Source organism: Drosophila montana, unplaced genomic scaffold (assembly GCF_035044405.1).
Source record: "Drosophila montana isolate Dmon_TW-CO22-7 unplaced genomic scaffold, ASM3504440v1 contig_1505_1, whole genome shotgun sequence".
NCBI lineage: Eukaryota > Metazoa > Arthropoda > Insecta > Diptera > Drosophilidae > Drosophila > Drosophila montana.
The window spans coordinates 185,163-207,474 of NW_026996452.1; the positions used below are offsets into that span (position 1 = coordinate 185,163).

At 39.6% G+C, this 22,312-nt stretch overlaps 1 protein-coding gene across 8 annotated transcripts in view; it reads left to right on the forward strand.

The window, feature by feature from the left end:
- The window catches only part of pum (pumilio), a 228,671-nt gene that overhangs the window by 152,013 nt on the left and 54,346 nt on the right, over positions 1-22,312 (forward strand). The window lies entirely within an intron of this gene.

Consider the following 22,312-nt stretch of genomic DNA (forward strand, 5'->3'; position numbering starts at 1 on the left):
CTCTGTTTATTATTCCAACAAACATTTTAGTAGCCGAAGTAGCCGGACAACCTAATTTGACAGCTACTTAAAACTAGAATAGAACTTGAACACAAATGTTAGCCAATAGAAATAACAACCCCCCCTCACACCCTGTCCTGCCCCCTTGCTACATAATTCAGTTGCGAGTAGCTGCCATAATTCAAAAGGCCACTTCTCTGAGGGGTGTTCCTACTGGCATCGCACACATCTTTATCTATATATATTTGTATATGTATATGTTTAGTCCGTAGTCGCCACTTTAGCCCATTTGCATTCACAGCGCTTTGATTTGTGCGCTAACAAGTAAATTGACCTATTCCATCACCCTCTATCACATCTGACCCTCCCCCCCCCCCCCTCCACACTCCCCTCTGCTCAATGTTATCAACATCGTCATCAACATCCCTCAACATTGTGTTCGGTAAATTAAATTAAGCAAACAAACAGATCCACAGACACTGAGGGCCGGCTTATTGTATAACATGACAGTGGAAATCATCCATTTATGAATATATTTATATATATTTGTGAGAAGTGTACACTGAGAGAAATGATAGCTCAAGTTCTATGCAAATGCAATTGGTGCAAGAGGTAGACATTTAGATATGATATCCATAGAATTTTAAAATGGATCAAAGAGCTCTGTAATAAAACCAGGTTTTAAAAGTGGATTTCTTTTATTTCTAACCCCCTCGTTTTGTTGAGTGTACACAAATGAACGTATGTATATGTATAGCTTGGATTGGTTGAGAAATCGTTTCGTTTATTGCAATTGCTGCAATTGTTAATTGAATTCCGCTCGGCGGCTGCAAGCTAATCAGCTTTTGTCCGTCAACAGGTGCAGGCCGCCTGCATTTCAATTAATTTCAGCGCTGCTTTCCTCTCTCTCTCTCTCTCTCTCTCTTTCTGTTTCTCTCTGCCTGTGTATTTGCTTATGACAAATGTCAACCCAAAAAAACAGAGAAAAACCCCTTAAACAAATAAATGACATCATTTTCATTTCCGTTTTTGTGCAGTTCACGATGTTAAGAGATCGCACTGAAAATTCAATTAAAGCGCTCCACTTGCAAATGCACCCACAAGTGTGGCCCCGCCCCCCACACACACCCCGCCAGTGCCCCTCGCCGCCCACTTGCTTTGGGCACATATACGAATAGGTCGGTCTGTTGGCGCTGGTTCGTTTGCTTTTTGTGCGCCTTAAATGGATTTTGATTGAGTTTAATTAAATTTTATTAGGTTTTGTCACCCTCGCACACTCAGTCGTGCCGTCGTCCGGTCCGGTCCGCTCCGCTCCGCTCCGCCCCGGACTGCGACTTGAGCTTGGGTCTGCGAGTGAAATGAAAAACCTTCCAATTTGTGCAGTCGCCTCTTGTTGGAAAATCAAAGCATTTGCTTTGGGCTTATTATGCTTGAGACCAGATGCAAGCTGCTGTCTTTGTGTGCGTGCTCATATGCCAAATGGATTTGCTGAATGTGTGTGTGTGCGGGTGGGTTGGGGAGGGGTAGGGGGAGGGGTAGAGGGTTATGCTCTATGGGTGATCTAAAATTTCACTCGTTTCAATAGACATTCGAATATTTTTATTTGACGTTTGTGTTTATTGAGTCTTTCGGTTGCTGGTTTTGAATTTCTCTAGGTCTCTTAAAACTTCGTTAGTCTCTCTCTCTCTCTCTCTCTCTCTCTCTCTCTCTCTCTCCCTCCTTCTATTACTCTCTTAGTCAAGCTCAATTAAATGAAACGAGTTGAACTGCTTTTTATAGCTTTAAAAATGTTTTTTTTATTTTGTTAAAGTTTGATTCGATATCGATTTGAGTTTTTTGTTTGCTTTGCAGACACAGTTTTCCCAACGTTTTTTTTTTAAGATCTAACGACACATATTAGCCAGACTAAGTTCTGTTTTGTGGTCTGGTCGTCGTCTGGCCAGACGTGCCAAAGTGCAAATTGCGGTGGTAAAACCGTTTGGCAGCTTTTTTGTTTTGTGGGTGCAGTTTTTTCCATTTTCAAATTTAATGCACAGCTTTTTGGTGAAGCGCTAAAAATCGTTCTTAATCAATAGATAATTGAACAATGTGTGCACATACCAAATTTTTGTCAAATTCAACAGTTATTTGATATCGAGTTATGTAAAGTTGAGTTTATGAACTTATTTAACTATGTAAATTCCTAGAGTTTCGATTAAGCAGAAAAAAGTATAACAAAGCGCCGCATTCACTGTCATTTAGTCTAAGCACAACTTGTGCCTTTCACTCAGCAAATCTCAGCTGTTGTATGCCCCATTGACAATCCTAAGCTCTTGCTGACACTTTCTCGTCGAAGAGGCAGAAGAAGAAGAAAAGAAGTCAACTCGTTGAGTTTTGTGTGGCTTGAAGAGCATTTACAATGCAATCAACTGACAGCAGAGCGGAAGAGAGGGAGGGGGGAAGCTAACTAAACCATGTGTTTATATTGTTATTATAAACGATGACACCTTGCCAGACTGGTGAAAGGCAGGCTGTTGTTCGAGGGGAGTTGCCAGACAGTGCGACACCTTTGTGCGACTGCGGCTGCTTAGCTCAGCTTTTGGGTTTTATGAGCGGCAATTTTATACAAATTTAAGCTCTTAAAGATGACATTTTGATCTGTTTTGATTTCCCCAGAGAGGAGGCAGAGAAAGAGAGAGAGGGTTGCGTCTCGCTCTCTCTCTCTATCTCCCTCTGGGGGAAACTTTTATATGTGCGCGGCGTGTGGTGTCGTCCTCTGACAGTGCTGTAACGTGATTTTTTGTTGCCACACCCTCCCGAACAGCTCCCCGCCCCCCTCACACCCACTTGCCCCTTTGTATTTTGGCAATGCTGTATTTTTTATGTATTATTTTTCCTTTGGTTTTTTTTATATCCATGTCAGCGTGGGCGTTTTGTGCGCTGTCTCGCTGTGTGCAAAGGGTCCTTTAGCCCCCCATCTCTCTCTCTCTCTCTTTCTGTCTCTCTCGCGCATATCCTTAATACATAAAATATGTTTGATGGTTGCCAGCCAGCTCATATGTCAAAGGTTAACGCACGTGCCCATGGATTCAGTATCGGATTTGGGTTCGAGTCGAAGTCGGAGTTCGCCCAAATCGAAATTTAATATATTTGTGTAGTGAAGCACAACTGTGTGAACTTTAGCATTCGTTACGTTTGCCAACTCGCATTTTGTGGTTTGTTTTCTTTTCGCTTCTCTTTTTTTTCGCTGCAACTCCCGCCCTCTTGTTCGTGGTCTTGTAATTCTTGTTTCCACCGAAAAGTATGCTGTAAAATTGAATTATTTATGATAGACCGACTGGCCAAAGTTTTTCATTACAAGAAGACAGGAAAAATGAAAAGGAAAAACATTTGATATGGGTACGATAACTACAGGAAATGGGAACGCAGACAGTCGGAAAGACAGACAGACAGACGGACAGACCGCTTGCCCTGAAATCAAGCGCTCGCCATCTGCGATAACGCACCGTACGGTGCGACCAGATCTCAACAACTTTCAATTAGCCAACCTCACAATAATGGAAATTGATTGCCATTGTCAGTTCAGTTGTTGCGCCGAGAGCTCTTCCGGCTACAAATCAATTATAGACTACTCATTTCATTCGCATCGAGGTGTTCTATTTTCTATTTACCTTTCGACGAAAAGAAGAAGAGGAACAAGAACGACACAATACAAAATCAATAATTGAGCCATCGCCGTCATAGAAAAAGTCAACAAATATTGTTGTTAAGGAAATCTCGACTCGTACACCAAAAGTTAATTTCATTGAAAGAGGCAGAGTGGGACAGGTAGCACCCCGCAACCAGAGGGGCTTCTCACAGGTGACAAACATTCTTATCGGCACTTCAAGTGCTCGCCTCAATTTGGGAGTGCGGCCTTTTTATTTTGTTGCTTTTCCCATAGTTCGACTTTATCTTTCTCATTGCCGCAATGTCGCAGTTAATTGTACCGTCAATATTGACTCTATACCAATTATCTATTTACAACCTTGAGAACAGAAGAGATATATATATATGCCCCAATCGATATTATCAATAGCGGCAATGGAAACTATCCAATCTAGTTCAAATATATGTTATCGATAACTAACTAATGTAATCGAAAACGAATAAATTCTATAAGAAAAGTACATTGTTGATAATGATTTAGGTAATTCATTTAGTGTGTGATGGATATTAACTAGAGAATCTTTAGAATAAATATACCGATAACAATATTGATCTAGATTACAGAAATCGATACTATCAATAGTATTAAAACTACCGTATGTAGTTCAAATATATTCTAACAATAACTTTGTCGAATTTATTCTATGTGAAAAATATTGTTAAAGATTATTACTAACTAGATCGATAACAATATTTATATATATTGTCTATCGGTTATCGATAACGATTGTAGTTAATTAGTCACTTTTTTAAAATATCTGAATTCTCTTGCTAGAAATCAGAAAAGATTTCCTAAAAGTTTCTAAGAAATAAAAAGGTTTCTGCCAAAATTTAGAAAAATGTTCCTGTTATGGCAATTATCGAAAATTTAGAAACTTTTTTTATCTTCTAAGCCCTCCATAGTCTATTATATTTTATTATATTTTAATAAGCACAACTCTTGACCTAACCTGACTCTCAAGTTCACCAAATCAGTTGCCATTCTCTGCAGCTGTATTTATATAAAAATCTATTAATACCTGCATGGAAACTGTTCGAGTTTAGGCTCTGTAGGCAATCTCGACAATCTTTCTGAGGTGTTTCTTTTTTAATCTCCGTAATCAAAGTTAAGAGCTGCTTTTGACTAATTTTTAAGCAAACAATGCGGCTTTGTCGCTTATCTAAACTAACCTCTATTTGCGGTAGCTACCTGATTTTTAGTGCAGCTCGTGCAAATGTCGGACACGTAACTGTATAAATCTTGAGCATATGACGTGCGACTTAAAGTGACAGCCGCAGCTGCCCCTTTGCCGCACTCCGCTGCTCTCACCAGGCTCTTGCCACACGCCGCATTCGGTATCATGTGATGCGCGCCTCGCAAACAGCTCCGCAGGGGTTAGATTTTTGGTTGTGCGTGGAAGGGTGTGGATGGGAGGGGGGTAGCGGGGACTGCTAGGGTGTGTATAGCATGCACAGATTTCAGCACCTTTTTTTTCGAGTTTTTCAGCTTTTTTTTGCCAGCCACAGACATGAAGTGATTTCGTATTTATACCCTAGCAAAGGGTATGATACATTTATCTCAAGCTATGTAACGCTTGGAAGAAGACAACTCTGAATTCATTGAGTATACCCATATCCAATTCTAATAAGCATCAATCGGTATGCAGAAACTAGTTTCTCAGTTTTTTAGCTGTCTTCAAGTTACTTGGGTTAGATTTGATATTTATTTAGAGGGTGCTGGTTCTAACCTACATATCATAAAGGAACTATCTTGACCTAAACGTGACCAAGTTTCGAACTCCGCGCACATAAGCAATATAACTATCGAACTTCTATAACAATAAGTCCTAGTTTTTTTATGAAAACATGATGAGGCATAGATTTTATACTTATCTGCAAGGGTATTTAAGCTTTGGCATTCCCAAGAAATTGTTTTTTTCTTACATATTTTTTGCTGCTCAACCCGTGATGTAATTTTCCGCAACTTTTTCGTGTTGAGAGCAAGACCCCCAACTCCTGAATACTCCCAGCCAAACCCCAACTCCTTAAACCCTCGTCACATTAATGTCTCTATAGCTGTCAGTTTAGCCAGGCAACTAGGTGGCTTCCTGTGTGGGCGACTGGGCGTGGCGATTGTCTGTGCTTATCAGCAGAGCAGACCCAAAAAAAAAAAGTGTACGAAAGAAAATCACATTCTGCGGCAGTTTAACGGGTTTTGCCAGGTGAAAATGTTGGGTGTGCGTGTGTAGGTGTGTGTGCGTGTAGGTGTGTAGCTTGTGGCACGCGCTTTCGACGCTTGTCAAAAGCTTTAAACTTGCGCTACTTCAGCGACTGCCTTCCGCCTGCCTTCCTCCTGCCTGACACACGCGGCGTATGTGTAATTTTTGCAACTTTTCACTTGCTGCTCTCGCTTGATGGCAAAACTTTTGGCATCAAATTGGCGCCCCGCTTGCTGCTGCACTTTTACAACAATTTATCATTGTGCGGCGCAACCCCTGGCCCCTCAACACACCATGCCCCACCCACCCTCCGCTCCGTCCGTCTGCGTCTTTCTTGACGCCTGACTAATCGCTAAACAATTGTTTAACAATTCAAATGGCAACATAATCACATTAATTAGCATTTTCGTTGCGCCTCAGTTGGTTTCGCTTAGTTGTTGTCGCTGCTCTGCTTCTTCCTGTAAGCGCGACAATTGCCAAAAAAAAAAAAGAAAAGAAAAACAGAAAACTTTTCCCACACATTTTACAGCACATGAGATTTTTCCTTTGTTTTTGCTTTAGTTAACAGTTTACTTTTTGTGTGCAATTTTCACCAAAATATTTTCTTTATATCATAAATGCATTTGAAACTTGTTCTCATTTTCCCTGTAAATTAAAAATATATTTGTTTTACAGTCGGAAAACAGCTGAAAACTGAATATTCATATAGTTTTGTTGTTGTTGTTAAGTGTGTTGCGCCTTCGCGCTGTTTTGTTTTTTCAAGTTGTATTCATGAAATGTTCACACATATTATAAATACATTTATTCATAGGGTTCATTCAACTTTTTCTCTTTCGTTTTTTAATTCTATAAAACATCTGCCCAACTGTTCGTAATGGCATCTGTTTTTAATTGACCCACATATTAAGTACTATGCATAAATTATCTCAACTGTTAAGCTTTTAATTTATAATAATATAATATAATATAATATTTAAATGTTTTTTAGCAAAAGAGTTCAACCCAGACATTGTGTTAGCTTTTTTATAAAAATTAGAATTATTAAATTATATAGATTAACAGTCCTTGAGTAAGGGAAAAAGGAATATCTATGGGGTCCCATTATTGTCAACAACTTCAACTTCATTTACAGAACCGCTCAAATCGCTCAAATCAAAATTCACGACTACTGCAACATTTGAACCAGCGACTTTTCGCTTGCTAGTTGGATGCTCACTCTCCTGAGGCACGCGGGCTTGTGACGTCACTTTCGTTTTTCTTCATGTTTTTTATAAACATTTTGACCACTTCTTTACTATTCCTCCACTTTAAGGTCAAATTTTCCGAAAAAAAAAACGTCTCAATGCCCACTTTTGATCCAAAAGGAAGCTTCAGTACGAAAGGGCCAAATGGACAAAATATATCTAGCTAATTGCGGTTCACTAAGGCAGCTTTATTTCGATTTCCAAACCCATTCAACTGCAGTTAATTTGAACCAGTTGGTTTGAATAAACTATGTGTCGTCAGAGAAACTTTCAACAATTTTGTTTGCTCTGTTTGCCAATGCGCAATAAATGTTGCTTATTTGTTTATGACTTTCATATGCATAATTACCGATATAATTTCCAGTTAATTGCAATTTAATTTTTGCGTAATTTGTGCGTACAACAACAACAACTACATAAAAAGAAGCAGAGGGCAAAGAGGAAAAAAACTAACAATAAACAAATATTTGCTGTTTTTTGTGTTGCGGTACATCAAATCAACACACAGCTCATTACCATTACCGCCCACTCCCACCTGCCCCCCTCTTTCGCGCCCTGTCATCCATCTATTCACCCATCTATCCAGCTATTTATCTGTCTAACTGACTGAATGTCTGTTTGCTCATTGCTCATCATTAGAGCCAAATAATGAATTCATGTTTTTAGCTGCTCTAAAATTCATGTTTAATTTGGCTTTCAATGTTTTTCTATGCCCTGTGGAAATAAATCGCTAAAGAGGAAGGTAAACTCAGTATATTTTTGAAACATTTTTAAAGAGCAACAAAAGCTGAGTTAATTTCTCCATCAATATCGTTACAGTTATCTCGAGATCTATTAGAGCTAGAGTTGTTAAATTTGGTATGCAGCTTTTCGTATTAATTTCCAAATCAGTTTTACCTCGGATTTTATATACCGCACACAGTTAGCTCGGTTACTTAGAAAACTTCGATCCCAATTTAATTTATGTTATGCTAGAGTTAGGATTATGCAGGATCTCGTGTGTGTTCGCCTTGCTTACAGGGTATCTGCAAGTCGTACAAATTTCTCTACATTATTATTGGTTAAGCTTTTTTTTCGCTCGCTTTGTTTTTATTTATGTTAAACAAATGCTGTTGAAAGATAAATTATGCACAATTTATTTATGGTTGGCGCAAATGGATCGATATATTTGTGTGGAGCCAGCGGCAGGGGCAGGGGCAGGGGCAGGGGCTGCGGGGGATTTAAGTGTTTCTTTTTTTGGCCATTTTGAAGACTTCCCATCCCATGGAGCTCGTGGCTGGGGAGGCACTTAATAAATCGCTGCTCATTAAAAGTTTTTAAGGCAGTTTAATTTGCTCGGCACATGAAAACACTATGAACTGACCTTAGAAGAAGCTGCCGCAGCCGACCCGCATTAACATGTCTCCTCTTGACGGCTTTAATTGCTTAAATCTAAAGCTTAATTAAATTGATTTATGTAAGCGTTTTATTTTTTTGAATTCGCCAAACACTTTGTGCAACTTTCATATTGTAATTTGTAATTTGTAATTGAAGGTAATTAATGCGCAATAGCCACAAAAGGCGTGGCAGGGGGGCTCTCTACCAAGTGCTGAGGGGCTTAACTAGCCACAACACACACACACACTCACATGGATGAGATTATAAATAATTGAAACATTTATTGCAGTCATGTGCAATTTCGTAGCTAATTATAATAAGCAACCGTGCCGTATGACTCGACTTGGGACTCGCTCTCTCACTCTCTCTATCTCAAATGAACGCTCCCCCACAAGCACGCTCTCTCTCTCTCTCTCTCTCTCCGTCATAATTGTCATAATTTATATGAGCTTTGCAAATAGTTGGCTTGTCATTTGGCCTTAAATAGGCCCCATCCCATCCATACCCATGCCAACCTCTCTATTTATGCCCAACACATTCCTTACCCAGTTTTTGGGCGCTCTCTGCAGCTGTCAGTATTACATTTTGTCATTGAGAATGCGTTGTTGTCAATGCCTAACAATTAATTATTATTTATTGTGCTTGGACTGGGCTGCCGCTGAAGCCTTTAAAAATTACATTCATATTAATTACGTTATAAGGAATTTCGCGTAGACGCAATTTTTGATATATTTATGCAGCTGTCAGTTGTCTGTTTGCCAAAAAGCGGCATATTTTGCATATGACAAGCTGCTTTTTTAAATATATATGTATATATTAGCACATCTTTCGTTTGCCTTAACGAACCCCACAAAATTTGATTCAAGTACTTGTAGTAGACCTTGCGTGTGATATACGCCAAAAATTTCAGCTTTCTAGCTCAAAAAGATCCCGAGTTATGTGCAAAGAAAAAGCGTACATAATATGGAATGCTCTTTACAGCTTCTGTTATTTACGTGCGGCTCACTACGTGCGCTGTTAATAATTAGCTCTGTTAATGATCTTTTGGGATGTTGATTATGATGATTATTTTGCGAGTTAATAATAAATATTTGTTTTTTGCTTTTTTCGGCGTAATTTCGGCTACTGCCGCCTGTCTTATGTTTTATCTGTCATGTTTATTTATTGTGCTGCGTATTTCTTTCATTGGGTTCTGTTTTATTCGTATTTTTGTCCATTGCAAATGCCGCGCCGCGCCTATTAATAAGCTTTGAACGTAGCCGCATAAATTTGTTGATTTATTATGTTGCACTTAATTAGGCTCAGCTCAGTCAAGGCACTGGCTTAAAGCCATCTTCAGATTGTGTACAATTTAATGAAGTTAACAACATTTGGCTAAGCTCCAAAATGTTTGGCCAGGAAAACTAACTGCATTTGCAGACCAGTCAAAAGCATGAGGGCAGAGTCAAAGGCCACAACTGTCTGATAAAAACGAAACCAGAAATAAAGTTTTGGCCACTCGACAAACTATGCAAGCGATATGAGTGTGTGTTTGTGTGTGTTAACCTGGCTAACGTTAGCAACAGACCACTGAGTTTCTGGCTTTTAAAGTTGCCAACATGAACAGCACACATGCATCGTCGAGTATTCCAAAAATGATAGCATGTATCACATATAAGTATCTGCTAATGCACTCAGCGAAAAACTGCATGATGAAGTGCTGGGATCCAATAGACATATTGTCCACTAGAGCTCACTAATTGGGCTTAAATTGATAATTACTTATTTTTCATTGTGAATACTAAGAAACTATAACAAGAATTAAAAGTTAATATAAAAATGCTAAAGTTGAACCAGCGACTTCCCCGCTGCTAGACCGACGCTCAGAATAGAACTTGCAGCAGCGTTTTTCTTCGAGTGCATTTACAGCGATACTTTTACTCCCACACATTTATGAGTATCTGCCTGCCCGTACACCCGCCTCATGCTCGATGTTCCCCTCACGTATTTTCTCCCAGAGATACTCACATCCCTCATAATCTGCAAATAGGCATCTGGTCTTTTTTTTGCCCTGGCGATTGCTTTGCAATTTGTTCTGGCCAATGCGCGCAACCTGGCAGCAAATTGCTGGGGCAACATTGGGACTCGAGGCGCGGCTGGGGCAAGTCAGGGGGTGGGGCGTCGGTCAGCTTGTTGCTTAGATGTTGTTCGGCTGTTGCTTGGCTTCATGTTCGACTGCAATTAATGTAGACACTTAATTAATCATAAAAATTGGCGAAATGTGCTTATGGCTCATTTAAATTGACAAATGTTGTGTGGGCTGCAAAAATCAAGACCTTACAACATAGTCGTCATCACCATCATCATCGTCATCATCATGTTCATCTACGTGCCGTCGATTGCATAATTTCGGAATCAAAAATCACAGATGACCTGATTAACATATTCTCTGCGCTGCTCTAGAGCACAACTCGCTCCCCTTTCTTGTACTTTTAATATTATTCATAAGCATCATGCGCTCATCATTTTATGATAATGATAACAAACTCATTAATTTGTCGGCTCGTATAAGTCTAACATTCAGTCAGTCAATCAGCCGCTCATAACTTTACAACAAACATCTGTCTGTCGTCTTCTTGTCTCTTGCATACTAATTTGTCTAACTGACTGATGTCTGTGCCTAACCCACTGGATTAGTTGTGCCGCTTCTTGTTGGCAGATTTTTCGAAATACGCCTTGTGACAGCTCGAATACTCAACTGAAAATTCACAACAGATTTAATGCCCAGATGGGCGTCGAACCAGTTTGTTTGCCAATTTTTAGCATGCTTAATCAAAAAGATCCAAAGAAATAGTAACAGTCGTATAGATTTTGAAGTTAATTCGTGCGGTCAGTAGCTATGCCAAGCTGCATAATAAAGCTCCCAGCTAAAACTCAAAAAGATCCTGAGATATATGAACTTCTTAAGCATATTTATATTACCTGTGTCTAGGCTAAGTTGCATACCATATCTCCCAACTGGAACTCAAAAAGTTCCTGAGATATGTTAAGTTCTTTGGCTTACTTGTGCTGTCTGTATCTATGCTAAGCTGCATACTAAGTTTTCTAGGTGGAACCCAAAAAGTTCCTGAGATATGTTAAGTTTTTAAGCATATTTGTATTGGCAGCATCTTAACTAAGCTGCATCCCAAATATTCCAGCTGGAACTCAAAGAGATCCTGAGATATGTTAAGTTCTTAAGCATAACTCTAGTTGAATTGAGCGCCTGCTCTAATTGTCCAAGCATTCTGGCACAGGCTCTTTAATCTTTTGATGCTCAACTCAAAAAATGTAATTCCTGTTGCTGTGTTTATATATATATTAGAAGTAAACAAATTTCATCTCGAGCTGCTCGTTTGGCTAATGCCGCTCACGTACGCAGCGGCACTCCCCTTCACTCATTTCCCCGCCTCTCCACCTCTTCCTCTTTGCTGCACGCGGCCGCACTAATTTTATGGCTTAATATACTCGGTACTTCCATCGTTTGGGAGTCGGTTCTTAGACGCCCCCAGTCTAGAAACTATGAGAGTTTCCTTGGCGCAAAATTGGCACTCAACGTCGTCGTCGCTGTCGTGAGCTGTCAGTAATGCTTCACTCATTCACTGAATGCCACGCCCCCCCCCCCCTTCTCCCTCTTGCTTCGCTTGTCCATGCGCCATTCATTGCGTATGAAAAAAAAAGAAGAGAAAAGAAGAAGAATTTGTCACGGCAGCTTTGGAATTCTTAATTTTATTACACTTTTGGCGTGCGTAACGTGGCAAGAGACAAATAGAAAGACAGCCCGAGGAAGCAGTCAGAGGGGACAGCTAGAAGATATCGCCGGAGCTGTGTGGGGTGAGGGGGGGTGGGCGGTACTTGACGTAGTTGGGCATAGGCCAGGCAGCTTCTGGTTCTTGTGACTTATTTTTTTATTATTTTTTTTTTGCTTGTATTTCCCTTAACATTCCTGCATGCAAATTTCGAACCCGCCTTCGTTCGTGCCTTGTCGGAAATGACATTTTCATGCGTAAATTGAAATGTGAGCGACGTGTTTGGGGATTTGTTTTTCTGTGTGTATATATGTGTGTGTATGTGTGTGTGCTTCCCCCCATGGAGACACGCCTCCGAGAAAGTAAAACCAAGTTGTCATTGCTTTTAATTATTTTTCATCTAGCCGCCTGTCAGCGTCGTCGCACCAAATGCAATTACAAGCTTAGCCACGCCCCCCATGCCAAGTTGCAGAGGTCTTGGTCTTGGTCTTGGTCTCTGAGAGCTCTTACAACTGAGCCTCTTAACGCTGGGCATTTGTTAAACTTATTAACTTTCACTCGAGCCTTAGTTATAGGGCCTTTGAAGAGCAACTTTTTTTAAAACAACTGCATAATAAATCCGTCACAAATGTTGTGACAAATTAATAATTTCTATTGAACTTAAGGCAATCTTTGCTATAAAATGTTGTTTTTACGTAAATCAATTTTATTTCTTGTTCGTTTTATTATTTTTATTTTGCCCTCTATGTAAGCTGAGTTGCTTGCACACTAAATATTTCCATGAATTCTTTAAAATATCCTGAGATTTTAAAGCGTTCTTCTCACTCTCTCTCTCTCTCTTCATTGCAGGTAAGTTGAAATGATCCCTGGGCCTAGAAAGCCGCACAATAAATAAATTGCTATGCAGCTAAGTTGCCTTTTAACTTCCGTTTAACTTTTGCGATCTGTGCTTATATCATATGCCTTGCACACACCATATATATTTATATATCATAGTCTAACTGGCAGACAGAGTCGGGCGGCATTTTAATTATTGCAAAACATAAAACTGCCAGCAAAAGTCGGTCAGAGGCCTCGGCAGCAGTTTTATTGTTTTTTTTCTGTCTCTGATAAGCGCAATTTCTATAACATTTCCGGTGCGATAAAAAAAAACTCGACTAGCTGTAAGCAACAAAAGCACACAAAAGCACAAACTATCATGAACTATATACATATATAGCGAGAGAGAGAGAGAGAGAGAGAGAGAGTATGTGCAGCTGTGTGCATTTTAATTCAAGCTGGCAGCACTTTTTTTTTTGCTGAGAAAATGGCATTTGCTGTCCTACACTGAAACAAAAAAATGTGTTAAAGCAAATGTGGCAATGGGAAAATCAAATGCACAACAAGCCGCCGTCGACGACGACAAGTTGGGCGATTCCCACTCGAGTAGGGTTTTGGTTTTTGGTCTCGTTTGCCGCCAACATTCAATAAAAATTCAATTTAGAATCGAATTTGTTTTCGCTCGGCTCGCTTCTCGCTCCCTCGCTCTCTTTCTTTAGGACTGTCTCGCTCTCTCTTTCTCCCTGGCCAATTGTAAACATTGTAAAATTGGCAATAATATTCCTATGCATGGAATGCACCCCCCTCCCCCGCCCTCCTTCAGTGCCCTGCCCTAGGCATGCATAGGGAGCGCGTATAGAAAACTTGCCGGTGTTAGCTTTTGTTGCGTTGCACTTGAAAACAACGGGGGGAGTTTATGATATAAACAAGGGGCGTGGCAGTGCGTTAAGTTTTCATTTTGTAAACCAATTGCTTAGCCTGGGCAGCATTTATATGCATGGAAAGTGCCTTTTAATACCCTACAGTTCGAAAAAGGCTAAGCTAAGCTGCAAACCTGAGTTCTGCTCGATGTGAACTCGGGCACTAATAGAGCGAGAGATATGAAAGTTTATGTGCACGTTTTTAAGTACCAAACAAAGAGTATTTATGCATCAGCGCTTAGATTTTTGCTCACACAGCCCCGAAATTGATAAAAACTAAAAATATCTCTTCTATGTGAACTCAGGTATAAGTGCAGCTAGAGTCCTGATATTTGGTATGTCTATGTTTGAGTACTCAGGCAAGATTGTATCCGTATAGGAGATTGAAAATGTCCTGCCAATACACTGTACACTTTACAAATATACAATTAGAATAGTCCTCAACATATAGCAAAGAAACTGGGTATGCTTGTTTGTCCTACAATTCAAAACAAATATTATATATACCAAAAATATCTCAAGGATCGCTTTGTACGAGTTTTGAGTTATGTACAGGGTATGTGAAAGTCGGCAAGTGCACTTGACTCTAACTTGTGGCAAATGCACTTTACGTTTGCTCTGTTATATTTATTACATTTGCCATGTTGTAAATTGGATTTTAATGTCAACAAAGCAACTTTAGTCTAAAAAGTACAGTCGGAAAAACCAAAGCATATTTTTGTGGGCAAAAAGGCAAGGCCCCAAATTAGCCACAAAAACTGAAATTAATTAGGAGCCCAGCAGAGTGCGACTTTAAAAGGTACAAATTAAAAGAAAAGTAGAAAAAAACACAAAATATTAAATATAGCTTTATATATAGAAGAAATAATCATTAACAAAAGGCTAGAGCTAGGGTTTTCCTTTGTTATTTTTTAGAGCTTAATTCTCTGCTATTTTTTTGTCGCCAATATGCAAATGTCAAACTGGTTGATGACAATGTTGATGATGAGGTTGGCAGCCGCTGTCCCCAGCCTGTTCACAACATTTCTTGACTTGGGCCACGGCGCAAAACAGTTCGGACAGCAGTCACGTTAAGCGGAAATGGCAATGTCTAGACTTTGGATGGGCCAGCACCAAAAAAAATGAAGAAAAAAATCAGAAATGAAAACCTCCCCAAAAATAACCGCAAACATTTGCAACGGCTTTCTCCGCCTTTTGCCTTTTGCCTTTTGCCGCCTGCCAGCTGCAGAATAGACCGCAAACAAATTTCTGTAACTGAGCCCGGGCAGAGCCAAAACCCAGCACCAAGTCGCCCCGCCTTCAATTTGCTGGAGTAGCCACATGAAAACCGCCAAAAACGATTCATTTTCAGGGTGTCCACAAGGCTGAAGGCGGTATGGGGGGTGGTAGGAGGGGATACCATCTAGCTTACCTTGCTAGCACTTGATAGCTTTTGCTTAGATATTGTGGCCAGCAAAAGAGCTCTAGTCGAGTGATAAGTGGCCTGTTAGGGAAGGCTCCTTCAAAACTTTTACACACTTTCATTGTTATTATTTATATTTTAATGTTAATATTTATTGTTATTATCATTTTTATTTATTATTGTTTTTATTATTATTATTTATATTTTTATGATTAAAATTTTGACAATAATATCATTTTGAAAATGTTTTTATCCGCGCTTTTCTTTTATTTTAATTAAATATAGATAAACTGTTATATTATGTATTTTATATTATATTTTATTTGTTATCCCTTATATATTATAAATTAGATTTAAACTTTGAAAGGATTTAATTTAAAAAATGTAGTTTTTTTTCCAAAAATTATTATCTTATTAGTTATGTAATTATTCATTTCCTCCTCCCAACTGACGCTTTAACTGTTTTTATATTGTATTTTATGTTTGGTTGTGCATGCATGTGTGTCTGTGTGTGTGTGTGTGTGTGTCTATCGTTTAAAATATTTGCGGAAACAAGTGCTGATAAATGCGCCATTTTTGCATTTTGATTTCATTTCCGTTGAGTTCGTTTCTTTTCGTGTTTGTTGTTCAAATGAAGAAAAGCTAGCTGGAATAAAAAGAAAAACAGCAATTTCCGCTTTATCACAGTTGCAGAGAGGGGAACGGCAGGCGGCAGACGGCGGACAGCAGGCCGCCGCAATGATATGGCAGAGCATCAACAGCATCAGCCTCCTCACATGTGCCTCCTTTTTCTCAAGGCCTTTACTGCCGCTGTTGCTGTTGCTGCTGCACGTTTGTCTAAGGACTAAAAGACTATGAAAATTTGCCGAGACGGCAACCGCGGCAACGCTGGCAGCTGCTGCTATTGTGGCAAATTTCTCAATTCGCATTTCGCATGTGTTGCACTTGTTCCATTTCATAAGCTGCACATTTCTCTTCATCTGCGGCAGGCAGGTTGCAACATGCTGCAGCAACTCCCCTTGGCAGCGGCTATGCCTGCAATTTATCCACCTTCTCGCTCGCTCGCCCCTCCCCCCCCCCCCTCTCTCTCTCCCTCTGTCTCTTTCGCTCCGTCTCTCTTTGTCTTTGGGCAACATTTGTTACAGTTTTCTGCATGTCTGGCTGTCATATTTTCTCATCTCCTGCGCTTTTACCTCTGGCAATTGCTGCCTAGTCTCATGGTCTCACATGCACTTCTCCCCTTAGTCTGCGCATGTACTCCCCCCGCTCTTCCTCAACATCGTCGTCGTCATCGTCGTTCTTGTTGTTGCTGTTGTTTTCCAACTCATGGCTCATAATTTTACTTGTGCACCATAAATGCCAACCAGTCAGCGAATTTCTGTTTCAGTTCTTCACGACAAACATTTGCCTAAACACCCAAGCCCAAAACTCGCAACTGAACAAACAGCTCCTGTGCAAAAACAACAACAACATCAACCTGTGCTCTCAAAAGATATGCTGTCCAGTCCCTTTGGACTGCAAACAGCAGTTGAGCCAAAATGATCCAATTGCAATGCTTTTTCCAGGTATTTTTCCTGTATTTTTTTGTCATGCTTCGTTTTTCTTTTTTCAAAGTCTTTTTTTTTTCTGCCGTTTTTGCTTCCGCTGTGCAAACAGACAGCAACTAGAACCAGCCGCCAGACGACGACGCAGCATCAAGTCCGGCACCAGAGAAATGCAAACATTGTCCAACATCCTTAATCAAATATTAGATCAAGGTGATCAGGCATGATAGACTAGTGAATGCCCTTTCGGGCGTGAATGAAGAGTGTAGCGATTATTATTATTTTTCTATTATTAATAATTTATGTTAATAAATGTTATATATACCAATTCTCAGCCTTCTTGTATGTATATGTCTGGCCACTATGGAGTTCCAACTAAGAGATTCGAACCAGGCACCTTCTTGTTATTCTGCCTTCAAAAATTTAACAAACTAGTTTCGATATTTTTTGTGCTATCATTATCGATATCTAAGTTATCGATTGTTTTGTAATCTATTTTTTAGATTTATACAAGAGATTGCTTAAATACCCTGTAAGGTAGCGAATTAACACAACTGTTGCCTGACAGCAATCCGCCTCCAACTTTGGTCATATCCACACACAGGTACACTCAATAACACACACACACACACTCCCACACAGTTGAATTGCCTTCATTGTTGCTTTTGTTTCTTGTTGTTGCTGGGCGGCAATCTCAGCATTGCTTTTGGCCAGAGACTTCACGTTCGCAGCTTGGATTTGTTTGTGAGCGGGCGGTGAGGGGGCCGTTCAGGTAGAGTTAGCAATGCGACCAGGTACTTTGTCTGTCTGTGTGTGTGTGTGTGTGTGTGTGTATTGTTTTATATTTGCATTTGTGTGTCTAGCTTGTCTCATTGTGCGCATTAACAACCCATACACACACACGCACGCACACAGAGACGTGTGTGAAAACAAGACAAATGTGCGCCATTTTGTTGGCTCTTCCCGTTACTTCTTGCCGTGTGTGCCAGTGTGTGTACACTTATATATTTTTTCTGTTTTTATTACTTACTCGCGCATCGTTAAAGTGACTTCCGGTGCCCTCACACACACACACACACATCATTTATGGTAATAGCGTATTTTTGGTGTGTGTGTGTGTGTATGTGTGTGTATTGTATGTATGGCATATATTACGGGCCACTCGTTGGGTTCAGGCGTTCTTCTGTCTGGCAGCTGCATGCGTTAAATTATGCACAGCTTTTGCCTTGACTCGCTACCCAAGCTCAACCCCCCCTCGCCCCATGTCCTGCTCCCACTTCCGTGCTTTTTCTCTGCATGGGCAAAAGGTGACGAAATATTACAACTTAACCTTTTTCGGCAAATTTCCGCTAACAAAATGATGAAAGCCTCATACAGCCCCTCCCTTTGCAGAGCTCTATGGCAAAGTTTATTTTCATATCTAGCATTACCTGTACCGTTATTTCTTACGTTGTTTATGGCAGACATCCAGGTTTTCAGGTTGATTTTTTATTAAATTTTAAAGTCTTCTGCGAGTCGCATCCCATTCTTTTGGTTGTGTTTCGTTTTGCCTGCAAATCGCTGCCACTGATAAGGCACAGTACGCAGCAGCAGGTCGCCAGATCATAAAATAAATGTGTGCGTGCATGCAAAAATATTGGATCACAATTAATTGCCCTTGCACCCTTGAGTCAACAGTGTCTCATGTCAGCTGGCATATTATCCATTTATGCAGTATACAAATATGCATATATATGGTATAGTATGGTCCATGCATATTCATATTTATTCAGCGTGTTTTTTTGGCATTATTAAAAAATTATTTAACACAAACGCAGCAATATTGACGGCCACAGCAAATGGCCAAAAGCGATGGCCAGATTAAAGTCCAGCCAAGCAAAAGTTTCGATTATTTACAAATAAATGATGTGAGTGGATTTTGCCAATCAAAATCCCGTCCAAACATTTGGCAAGCAAACACAAGAACCAACAAAAAACTTTACGGGCGGTATCTATAAAATACCATAAATTATTGGGTATTTTTTAGGGTTTTTTTATGGCGTAGTCAGTTGTTATTTTAAGAGTGAATTGCTTTTTTATACCCTTGCAGAGGGTATTATAATTTTGTCGTGAAATGTGTAACGCATAGAAGGAGACATCTCCGACCCCATAAAGTATATATATTCTTGATCAGTATCAACAGCCGAGTTGATATAGCCATGTCCGTCTGTCCGTCTGTCCGTCTGTCCGTCTGTCCGTCTGTCTGTTTCTATGCGAACTAGTCTCTCAGTTTTAAAGCTATCTTTATGAAACTTTGCAGAATTCCCTCTTTCTGTTGCACGCAGCTCATATGTCAAAACCAGCTGGATCGGACCACTATATCATATAGCTGCCATAGGAACGATCGGTCGAAAAGTAGGTTCTTGTATGAAAAACATTTTTGTTTATAAAGTTATCTTGACTAAACTTTGTATTTATTAGTTTTACTACGCTCCCCATATATATGCAAAATCCTATTAAGATCGGGCAACTATATCATATAGCTGCCATAGGAACGATCGGTCGAAAATTAAGTTTTTGTATGGAACATTTTTATGTTTTTCAAGATATCTTGACCAAACTCGGTATTTATTAGTTTTACTAGGCTCCCCATATATATGCAAAATCCTATTAAGATCGGACCACTATATCATATAGCTGCCATAGGAAAGATCGGTCGAAAATTAAGTTTTTGTATAGAAAATTTTTATGTGTTTCAAGATATCTTAACCAAACTCGGTATTTATTAGTTTTACTACGGTCCCCATATATATGCAAAATTCTATTAAGATCGGACAACTATATCATATAGCTGCCATAGGAACGATCAGTCGAAAATTATGCTGTTGTATGGAATTTTTTTGTTTTTCAAGATATCTTGACCAAACTCGGCATTTATTAGTTTTACTATGCTCCCTCCACTTATGCAAAATCTTATTCACATCGGGCAACTATATCATATAGCTGCCATAGGAACGATCGGTCGAAAATTAAGTTGTTGTATGGAAACCTGTTTTGTTTTTCAAGATATCTTAACCATACTCGGCATTAACTATTTTCCCTGTGCTTCTTAGATACGGGCAAAGCACTATGAGCATTTTGAAAAGGTTGGGTCTGCAAGGGTATTAAATCTTCGGTGTGCCGAAGATAGCACTTCTTTCTCGTTTTTATATGTAATTAGTTTATGCTCTTGCGCATTAAAAATATAAAAATAATATTGTTAAAATTTCTCTTGAATTTTGATTATTTATTCTTCAACAGTATGTTAATTGTAGGATATATTTATTCAATACGTATTTCATACCTTTTTATATACATAAATTATCGCACACAAGCACACACACACGTTAAAACATTTTCTCTCATTTCTCAGCACTTCATTTATGCCAAACAGATTTTTAATTATTGACTGTCCGTTTAAATATGTGCGATAATTGCAAGATTTATGGCTGTGTGCGAGAGTCGAAACAATGCGGGAAGAGAAAGAGATGGAGAGAGAGGAAGAGAGAGAGGGCGAGAGGGCGAGCGGGATAGAGCTAGCTGGACTGTAAATAAAAAGCGTTGCATACTTCAAGGCGTCGCCGGAAACAAATTGCACTAGAAAACTGCGCGCGAGATAAGTGAAAAACGAGAAAAAACGAGGAAAAAAGGAAAATGCAAAAAACTCGAAACAATTAAAAGTGCGCGACGTAGGTGAAGAGGCGTGGCAGGGGCGGCTCGGCGAAACTTAGCCAAGAGGCGAGGCGCAGGCAGGCAAAAAAGTTTGCCAAAAACACAAAAAAAAACTGCGAGTTAAATTGGGAGAGACGACTCAGAGAGAGAGAGAGAGAGAGAAAGCGAGGAGAAGGAGAAAGAGGGAGAGAGGTGCTCTTTCTAGTAACTGTTACTGGCAGTGACTTGTTTCATGGGCGCTTTTGGAGATTTTCAGTTTATTTTTTTCTTATGTTTTTTTGCTCTTGTGACAAAGCAGCAAAAGTCGAGAAACGGAAGCGTGTGGGCGTGGCGGGTTGGGCGTGGCAGTGAACAAGGCAGCATGGCCAACACTTTATGCTGCAATTTGCACTTCATTGCCAGAGCAAAGAGCAGGGGGCTGCGGTGCAGCTGCCGCTGCTGTGGGGCAGTCTGCTCAAAGCACTTTATAAATTTTTTAAGTGCCATGCAAAAAACTTTTGCCCCAACGCCTAGCACAAAGCCCATGAGCGCGAGAGAGAGCGAGAGGGAGAAATTGTGAAAAATTGTCGTACCGGGCTTTAGTTCTTAGTGTTGTAAAGGACCATAAAAAGCGCCACAAAAACAAAGAACATAAACGCGCGGGCCAACGAATTTCGCGAAATGCGAATTGTCAAAGGGAATGAGAATGAAACTTGTTTTATATTTCATTTTAATTAGAGGAAAATGGCAAAAAGTTGAAAAACAAAAAATTAAAAATAGTAGTGTTCAGTAACGGAAACAGGCAATTGCTGCGACATCTAGCGGCCAGCAGGGTAAACAATGTAATTGTGTTTTGCAATTGAATTTTCATTAGTTTGCTGTTTGCTTAATATATATGTGCAGTCTCTAGGTGTGCGTGTGTGCAAAACCGCATAATTTAATTTAACAAACAAAAACCGCAACATGTCCAACTTACAACAACAAAAACAAAGCAAATAACCAAATAGAGCGCGCGCGCGTTAAAAAACGTTCGCAAACCGCAGGAAAACATGTCACAAACGCAACTGCAACAAAAACAACAAGCAACAAGGAAAATCAACAAACAACGAAATGAATTTTTAAATGCCACAGCAAACAGTGCAGTCAAACTAAAAAATAGAGACAAAGAGACAGATAGAGAAAGAGCCAGAGGGAGAGACGCAAATATGCCATGAATTTATGCCTTAGTTGTTTTTCGTGCCGCATTTATGGCCAAATCGCATCTACAAAATTGATATTCTAAACGCGTAAAAATTTATATGTGCCAAATATGCATAAAACGGGCTAAAATTCTTGTTTTTTCCTATCCGAGAGTTTTTTTTTGTTAACTGGCATTAAAAATAAATGTTGCATACTTTGCGGGCGCAACATGGCAAATGCGATTTTGCCAAACGATTTTTATGATTGCTGCGCATATTACCTATATAAATGAACATAAATGTATATCTTTATACTTACATGTGTTTTCTCTTTTTTATTTACCGAAATGGCGTTAAGAATGACGGCATTTTGTGACTTCATTGAACATGCCGAGTTTATGTTTCGGCATGATTTGTGCAAGGATTCTCTTGGAGTTTTGTCTTGCTATCTATCATATTATTGTACATGGCAATTAACGGTCAAATTTTCTTGGCTCTGTCTTTGCA